This window comes from Lissotriton vulgaris, chromosome 2_1 (assembly GCF_964263255.1).
Source record: "Lissotriton vulgaris chromosome 2_1, aLisVul1.2, whole genome shotgun sequence".
Classification (NCBI taxonomy): domain Eukaryota; kingdom Metazoa; phylum Chordata; class Amphibia; order Caudata; family Salamandridae; genus Lissotriton; species Lissotriton vulgaris.
Genome location: NC_141687.1, coordinates 113,592,763 through 113,602,640, shown reverse-complemented (window position 1 = coordinate 113,602,640; position 9,878 = coordinate 113,592,763). Strand labels below are relative to the sequence as shown.

The window sequence follows — 9,878 nt, the reverse complement described above, 5'->3', positions numbered from 1 at the left end:
AAGACGTACACGCGTGGGCAGAGTGGTAGTCAAACCCCATCATTTCAGAGACTTTGAACTGGGGGAATGTTAAGTCTTGGGGACTTGGTGGACTCATTTCAATGTGTGTAAAAAGGGGAGATATGTAAAGTCGCGCTCTAGTCTACGCGGGTTGCGTCATGACGCAACACGCGAAGACGCCAGTCACGGAGAGAGTGCGCATGCGCGCCAGTTGAGTGTTGGCGCGAAAGGACGCTCGGCGCTCTTCCTGCGAGAGATAGTTATAAATAAAGCGTTCTTTCCCCCCATAAGCCTGGGGCTGCCTCCTTATTGATCCACACGATTGGAGCAACATTATACCGCTCCTAGTGAGAATTGCATTTTACAAATAATAACCACATTCCCAAACCTTTATATGCGTCGAGTCTACTTTTCAACTGTGACCTTGTGTAATGTAAATGGTGTTCACATAAGCACTCTAACACCTTCAGGTAGAGTTTGCCCTATATATAATTACCCCCCAAAAATACCTCAGAGGACTGTACTTGAGCTGAAATGTGCTCTGTCCTGCCCAAAACAATCCAGCCTGCAGGCACCTTTGCCATACATGCCAATAGACCCGATTCTGGCAGGAGACTACTGGTTTTACAAGCCAAAAATGACTATATTTTAACTGTTCCCACCTGAAATTGCATGTTCTTCTATAGAAGTCAATGGGGAAATTTCATTCTCACGACCAAGGGTGGCTGCGTTGGCAAATATGGAACATTCCTGCCCTCTCTATTTGACACAGGGCAGAAAGTTGTCTTATTGCAATGCGCCAAATAGTAGTAAATCTGGCCACAGCACGTTTAGGTGAGTCTATGGTTATTTCGCTAGTTAATGGACTGATACTCTTTCGTTTACATATGCGCGTTCGAGGTTCCTGCATAATTGAACTCCTCAATAGATGCGGTCCACTTCCGCTCACGGTACCCAGCTCTCCTATTGCCCTCCTTTGTTTCTAATGTGTTCTACACACACACTTGTCCTTCCTTTCTTTCGTGGTGCTCCCGTTGCCGGGGAGACACGACGCGTTCCTAGGTTGCCTGGCAGCTGCTTTGTTTACTGTCTGGTAGGAGCTGCTAACCAGGCTCTGGGAGCAGGGAGAACCCAGCAGGAGAACAGCAGGAAGAAGAGGTGAGCGAGGGGGGCCTGTGGAGTAAGAAGAGGGCGGTGTGTGATCCCGAATAATTTGAATGGACAGTTAGAGCACCATTGGGATTCATGATTATCTTAATCATGTAAACATGAAGGATGTAATGCTGAGGAGATATGAAAAGCATCAATGGTGGTAGGAGGAGCAGGGGTTACTAAGTGGCATGATTCAACTCACCATGGACATGCCAACATTTTCAGTGGGTGCCAGGGAGTTCATCCGTGCCCGTGAGGGGGTATAGAAAGCGCTGTCAAGGACAAGTGGGCACGTCATGAGTGTCACCTTCTGTTAAAAATAATACACGTATAGAATTACAGATGGTTGTCGATAGGTCTTTGTACCCTGAAAAAATATGACTTATTTTATGCATCTGAATTTCTCCTTATGTAAAATTGCCCAGAACGACTAATTCAGAAAACAGAATTCAAGTATCCTTTATTGTTTTTGAGGAATGAGAAAAACTGTGTTTTGTACTTTTGCCGGTCTGAGTAAATTAAAGAGATAACTTAGCCAACCACGCCGAGGAGAAATTCAGTTACCTCATACAAATTACCTTTATTATTTTTATCGGCAGAGTTTCTAAAGTATAGTATAGCTATGCAGACAACCAGACTGAAAAGGTGGAGGCTGGTTCCTGCATATTCAGCATTCTTCACCACTGAACACCATCCCCATTATCCTGAGACTTGAAGGGTTAGCAGGTCTTAAGTTTGTCAAAGACCTGGAAATCTGCATCATCGTATTGTACTAATATTAACTGCCAATCCTTTACTCTAAACCTACTGGTACCTTGTTACACAAAGATCTTACATTTGTGATACATAACAGCTATTCAAATGCACGAGAGCAGGAAGACAACCCCAGTAACTCCTTTGGACCAAGCTTTAATTGTGTTTTTACTGCTCTTCACCTAAGATTCATCATATTACTTTCCTTCATCAGCTGAGTTCGACGAGGAATACACTGGACCAAATTGTAACCACCTATCCTAGGCCAACCCTCACTTGTTGCTTCCCTAGGTTGAGCCATACCATGTCTACTCTGGCAGATTGGAAACCTAACACTTTTGAACCTTGCTACTGTGTACTGCTGAAATAGTTGTATCTCTGCATGAAACCCTCACATCTTCATTTGCGCTCTGAGATGCCCATTTACAGTTTGTATTTTTCTTTATAGAAACTAAAGTAAATAAATAAAGTAATGTGTTCAGTGCCCCCTCCCCACCTCACGATGACGATTTTAATTAAACATTAAGAAATGTACAAATTGCCACAAAATGTCCAAAACATTTACTATAGAAGAGCCACGAATGCCACATCAATGAGATCTTTTATTTCCATGAAATTTTGATTAGTGCCACTGTCCTCGTGTGTGTTAGAACACACCATTTGCTTTCAGTTGTACTCCCAATTCCAGCTGCCAACACCTACTAAGCCTCCGTCTCTTTCCCTTCCCATGGATCACTTGGGCCTTTTTATAAAATGTGCCTCTCTCCTCCAATTTCAGCCATGCTATCAGAACTTGTGGGAATCCCATGAAAAGAATGAACAAATGAAAGAATGGATGAATGAAAGAACGAGCACTTATAATGCACACAATTACCCAATAGACATCCTGGTGCAAGGAAGTAGAATTAAAGGTGAGTCCAAACAGCAAGTGGGCGGTCCACCCCAGGCAGCACGAGTTGTGGGGGCGGCAGCCTCCCCCCCCTCTCTTACCTGCGGCCGTCTCGGGGCAGCAAATGCAGGAATTGCCAGCAGCCACTTCCCCCTCTTACATGTGAGCACCAGGGCAGCAAACGCAGGGACCACCACGCTAAAGGTCTAGCTACTGCACTGATTCAATATTAATAAATTGTTTGAATAGGCAGAGGCAAATTGGAAGAGAGTTCAATGCTTTGACAGAAATATAGGAGAAGGAATTTGACCATAGTGGGTCCTTCTAATTCTAGGAATTCTAGGGAATTAAAGATCTGGTACCCAGAAAACGGAAGGAACAACCAGGAAGATTGCGTTTAACTTTGCAGTTGATGTAGGAAACACTCTGCTGCTGAAAATCATTGTAAGTGAAAGAAAGGGCCTTCAAGATGATGCATTTTCTGATGGCAGCCAATAAAGAATTTGTAGAGCTGGGGCTACAGACTGACCTGAAGTAGCATGGAGGGCAAGAAACGCATCTGCATTTTGTATGCTCCGAAGACATTGTGCTAAGTGTGAGAAATTAGGTTGTTGGGTGATTGGGGTATTAATACTGCTCAAGTAAATGCCACACTCCCTGTCAGGGTGAGCCAATTAAGTCACTAAATTAACCTGTACTCAACCCTCTGGTAGCGATGCACTAAAGCAGTCAGGCCTAACTTAGAATATTTATGCAGCACACAAAAAGCAATAACGTGAAAACACAACACAAGACATATCCCACATCAATCTAGAAAAATAGAATCATTTTCTATAAATTATTTGACACCAAAACAACAAAAATTCAGTCAGTAGACCATAGTTATGATTTTGTAAATTTCAAAGTAAAAACTATCGCCTAAACGATCAAAGCACCAGCTGCGGATATCTAGTCACGCTAGACCAAATTGAAAAAATAGGGCTGACTTCGATGGAGTGCGGGTAGGATACAAAAAGTGTATTGTGCTCGGTCCGCGCTTATTTTCTGACTTGGAAGACATTTTATGAAAAAATATCTGAAAAGGTATGGTTCAGTGGGGCAAGGCTGTATGCTGTAACAGACAAGGGCTCCATAAGGCAGTATATCCCTTCTGAGAAGGACCGCTGAATAGGATTTGCTGCTACGAAGAAGAACATAGTGGGAGCTGCTGAGAAGTCAGGCTGACGGCGATGCAGATTGGACGGGTCAATGAGCAGGTAGGTCCCAATCTCCACTGGGTACTCAGAATAGGTTTTATCCATACATGTTGGGAGTTTGCCTGTCTGGGCACCTTTAGTGCCACTTCTGAGGGTCCAGGACTATAGAGGGCCCACTTGGAGGGTCAGAACTCACTCAAACTGGGTCCAGGTGCGGGTTCAAGATGGTCAAAGCCTTTCCAGTCCCTGAGGCTCTGATTAGGAGGTTAGCCAACAAGCTCTTGGAGTCACTCTGGTAGTCCTGAGTTCAAGCAGTGGAACAGGGCTCAAGCAGCAGGGCAGCCATCTGAAGGTTCAAGGCAGGCATCAGGAAGCAGAGCAGTCCTTTCAGGTACAGCAAAGCAGTCATCTGAAGTACACAGCAGACCACAGCAACAGGCAGTCCTCTGCGAGTCCTACAGTTGGTCCAGAAAGTGAACTGAAGAGTGGGTTTGAGGGAACTATTTTTATGCCTGGTGCCTTTTTTGAATTAGGGAGAAGTTTCTAGAGATTCTCTTTAAAGTGCTTGGAATTTCCTGCCTCTCCCTGCGCTGGCTCAAGCCTGGCTGCAGGAACAGTGGACTAGTGTCAAAGTGTGTATGTGAAGGGAAGGCACATCCTACTGATTTGCAGGTGGGGTTGTGCTCAACTCTGCCCCCATCCTGCCAGTGATGGCCCATCCAGGCACCCCTAATCCCTCTATTGTGTGGCTGTCTGAAGCCCAGTCATGTGACCCTGGAACAGGATGTAGGCAACATATGGTAGGGCAGGAAAATGCCAGACGGTACTCGAGGTGTCGAGAGTGAGCTGCGCTACCCTCTCGGTTCTACTTTAACTTGCGATTGACCTTCTGGCAATCCAGACCAGGGTGTGAATTACTTGCCTCCTGTGAATCAAAATAACCCCTCGTGTCGCCCCCCTCCCCTGTCTTGATAAAGACCCGCCGTGACCACCAACTGGGGCACATTAGGGTCGAAACGTCGATGCATAATACTGGTCAAGATACCTCCAGGAACGGGCACAATAATCATCTGTCTCCTTGGAGCTTTAACTAAGATCTCTGACCGCCAATTCAAAATTGTTCTTCCCCCCGACCTTTTTCCATATGTAGTCTATACTACTATTATAAAGAGAGAACAGACACCTTTTGGCAAGGTAAACTCGGGGAACTACAGCGCCAATCCACACACCCAATACAGCGTTGGAAAGGGCAGTTAGGGCAGAAGGACATAGGCTATGCAGACGCCCACCATATACATTTAAAAGGTAAAAGAACCGTGCCAGCAAAGTAGTCCCTTGTGGGCGTGTCTGCATTGTGCTGTGGGTGTGTGCTGGGGGCGTGACAATCGCTGGGGGAATTCCGTCACGAGTGTTGTTTTTTCTTCCCAGGTTCTATACATTCCTGCTCCCTTTAAATAGTAATTCAGTGGAGGTCCCATTCTCTTAGAACCACCCCAAGCACAGTTATGGGCAAAAATACAACTAAAAGGCCCTGCAAAGCATTATGGGATACGATTAGCATAATTTTTAGCATTCATGAAAGGGTTTCAATGTTTTTGAATTTTACTCATCAGGGACATCTTGGGACGACGAGGTGAACTGCAGCTTGATGTATAATATTTTAAATGCTATTGCATTTGCCTCATCAGGGACATCTAGGGACGATGAGGTGAACTGCAGCTTGAATTGCAATATTTTAAATGCTAATGCATTTGCCTCATCAGGGATATCTAGGGACGATGAGGTAAACTGCAGCTTGAATTGTAATATTTTAAATGCTAATGCATTTGCCTCATCAGGGATATCTAGGGACCACGAGGTGAACTGCAGCTTGATGTAGCTTATTTTAAATGCTATTGCATTTGCCTCATCAGGGACAACTAGGGACGACGAGGTAAACTGCAGCTCTTTGTAGAATTATTTGGATACTATAATATTCACTTCCCACTGCTAATCTCGTCCCATAATGCTTTGCAGGGGCTTGATCTCAAAATCATCACCTCTCTCACTGCTTGCTGGAAGCTAATTTCAATTTTGTGAAATGACTATATGCATTTCAGCATGTAGAAATACTTGTTATTTTACCTTGAATATATGAGGTTGCTGTTTTAATAATTGGAAATCTGACGGAATGAAATATTGCGGATTTATTGTACCAAGTTCGCGCCAATTCCGCCCACCCCTACTTTAAATACCCCTGCACCCCATAATCATAACCCACCCTTACTCTATAAAATACCCCAACACCCTTAAACATTAACCCATCTTAACCCTATAAATATACCATGTACCCCAAAACCCAAACCTATCCCTAAACCCTATAAATACCCCTGTACCTCAAAACCCAAACCTACCCCTGAACCCTAAAAATACCCCTGTACCCCAAAACCCAAACCTACCCCTGAACCCTAAAATACCACTGTACCCCAAAACCCAAACCTAGCCCATAACCCATAAAATACCCCTGTACCCCAAAACCAAACCTACCCCTGAACCCTAAAAATACCCCTGTACCCCAAAACCCAAACCTAGCCAGAACCCTAAAATACCCCTGTATCCCAAACCCAAACCTAGCCCTGAACCCTAAAAATACCCCTGCACCCCAAAACCCACCTAGCCCTGAACCCTTAAAATACCCCTGTACCCCAAAACCCAAACCTACCCCTGAACCCTAAAAATACCCCTATACCCCAAAACCCAAACCTAGCCCTGAACCCTAAAAATACCCCTGTACCCCAGAACCCAAAACTATATCTGAACCCTTAAAATACCCAAACACCCCAAAACATATACCTCAGTACCCCAAAACATATACCCCTATACCCATACTTACCTTATCCAAACATTTTTAAAAAAACATGCTTTTATCATTCATGCATTTACAACGAATTTCGTTGTAAATGTATGCGTGGTAAAAGCATATAAAATGTAATGCCACGCGTTATAATGGCATTGCGGAGTCATGGTACTTTGCGTAATGAAAGTATGCGGAGTGATGGTATGCGGAAAGAAAGTTGCGGAATAATGGGTGTTTACCCTCCCCCGTAAGTACATTGGTGGCACGGCGGCTCACATCTCCAGCAACATACTCATATTTTTTCACCACCGATTGGAAAAATGCACAGGTCTCTCTCATTGATGCCCAGCACCGACATACACTTTTAGACACACCTCCCACCACAAGTTCTAGAATTACGAACTTTAGAGATGGGGAGCTACGTTCGAATCTCGGCATCAGCTCAACATCCTGTGATTCCAGACAAATCGCTTTGTCTCCCCGTGCCTACCACAAATGAATGTGTTCTTCTGTAATGTAAATTGTGCTCATGCCATGTTGTCGAGTTCGCGCTATATAATATTGCAAGGAAAATAAAGTAGGGATACTCGAGTTCACACACTACTGAACGCGCACTCTTAAGTGCATCAGCAGTGCACTGTGAATCGGAGCATTTCACAGGCCTGTCACAGATAAGAAATGCTATCAAAATGAAATCCTACGAAACAATATACTACTGGCCGGCAGCAATTCATACCCGGACAACGTCGGGACGGGCTGCTAGTACTGTATATAATTGTATAATTGTATATAAGTGTCACTCAATTTTTGCACTAGTCACTTCATTCACTTACAGTCACTTTTCACTTGTCCTTAGAATTTGTATAAAATGGAATGAAGTAATTCCGGTGTTTTACATACGTAACGTTGTTTCCTATATAAATACCTTGAACTATATTTGTCTTCAGAGAGGTTTCATTCAATTTAACTGCACTTGAGTTATTACGTTGTGTGTTGAGCTAACCTAGCCTTTCTTAAAAGCAATATATTTGGTTACCCGACAGAACCAATTTTGTCTTTAACCACACCTACCCAGGTTCTGAGGGACACAGGGTTACCCCTTTTTGTTAAAACAACTTTTGAAAAGTGGCATTTTCTAAATTCTAACTTAAAATGATTTTAAATTACAATTTTCTCAGACACCAAACCTGAATGATGTACATGTTCCCAATCGGCACTTATTAAATGTAATAGGGCAGCCTATTGCTATTCTATGGGATAGATAGGCCTCACAATAGTGAAAACCTATCTGTGAGTTTTTCACTACCAGGACTTATAAAACTTAAACGTATATGTCCAGCCTTTTCATTACAGTGCACCCAGCACTTGCTAGCAGCGGTAAACTTAACAGAGTCCTAAGGCCAGCAGAAACAAATTCAGAAAATAGTAGGGGTGAAGACATAAAGTTGGGGGGTGACCCTGTAGAGAGGGCCAAAACCAACACTAAGGTACGCCTTAGGATGGCGGGCGGACTATGCCCGCCTGCCCGCCATCCTCCCGGTACAAGGGACTGCCCGCCATAAGGGCGAGGGTCCCCTTGGGGGCAATTAGGATGCGCCCGCCACAGTGGCGGGCGCATCCCGTATTTTTAACATTGTGGCGGGCGGTGCTGAAAGCACCGCCCGCCACAATGATAAAAATACATCTTGTGTATTTCACAGCACAACGTGACAGGCACCACGCGGTGCCTACCACATTGTTCTGTGAAAGGCAGGGGGGTACCATAGGTTGGACCTGGGGTCACTGGTCCACCTAGGGTAGCCTGGCACAAAATGGGAAGGCCTAACTCCAAGGCAACTTGTCATACTTGCGCCACACTCAACACAGCACCTCAGCGTACCTCCACCAAAAATGACACCACACCGTATTTAGAAAAGGGAGAAAAGCTTTATCTTTCCTTTAAATTTGATTTTCAGTTGTGACAGCAATAACAAATCATCATTTTAAATGCTTCACCATTAAAGTTCCTGTTCCTGTGAACACATGAATGACATAAACTCATGTAACACTAGTGACCCTTATTCAGCCATAGAACTAATCAGCAGTGTAGATGCAAAAGTCCATTTCAGGTAATGACTCATTTAAATATAAAAGTGATTAAAGAAAGGCCTAGAGGCAAATCAATAGTAAGTCACATTAGCAAGAATCAAGCAGATGGTTACATTAATTATCAAGCCAAGTAATGCCTAGAATAGAGAAGGCAGGTAATTTCATTAAGTCACATAAGCATAAAATCAGTTACGAAGTTCATTCACTTAGTGAAGACTGAACATGCATTAGACTAGAAAAGAGTTAAAGATCATGCGTTTAGTCAGGCGAGGTACACATTAATCCTTGTCAGTCAACATGCCTTCAGTTGGTTATTCCGAAATGACCTGGTTCCTGGATAGCTACAGATGGATCAGCAGCCCATCCTTAGTTTACAGATCTCTTAAGAAAAGGAAACCCCCCAGTGTGGTTCTGCTGATTACAGCTTCCTGGCCCCACCATTCATTCTTCCTTCGTGGGGCAGGGAGTCCAGACAATCACTAGGCCCAGCAGAGGCCTCTGTGAGACGCACCTCCCTCCAGCCCAAATCCCTGCTTACTTCTGAGTTAGAAGTTCTGTCAAACGATCCGGCAGATGGCGGCAGTCTGAGGGGTCAAGGCTTCGCCCTTTGGGCTCCCCGATAGCAGTTGTTGCCCTAATCAGTGGAGGCAGGCCCACAGAGGCGGGACCCACACCGGAGACAGGACGCGCTTCAGTTACAGCTTCTCCTGCTGTCTTCGTGTTACTCCCCCACACGCACACAATGAAGGAAAACTCCTCCCTCGGCCTCCTTCAATCCCGCCTCACTCTTTCGGGCGCTCTCATTGTTAACGCCGGGGCGGGGCTCTATCCAGGCCTCGGCTGCCTGGCAACCGACTCTCCGATGCAGCGCACTCCCTGTCAACGCCGGCCCCCAGGTTCTCCTCAGCGGGGGACAGGCCGTCCAACAAGGCTTGAAACAGATTCTCGCCTCCTGTTAACCTAA

The 9,878-nt window shown here is 44.8% G+C and overlaps 1 protein-coding gene across 1 annotated transcript in view; it reads left to right on the top strand.

Annotated features, from left to right (window-relative positions):
• Nucleotides 1-1,038: 1,038 nt before the first annotated feature.
• TEKT1 (tektin 1) overlaps nucleotides 1,039-9,878 on the top strand; it is a 213,572-nt gene continuing 204,732 nt past the window's right edge. Inside the window, exon 1 of the mRNA XM_086958477.1 lies at nucleotides 1,039-1,158. The gene's annotated coding sequence lies outside the window, so the exon portion shown is untranslated. The remainder of the gene's footprint in view (nucleotides 1,159-9,878) is intronic.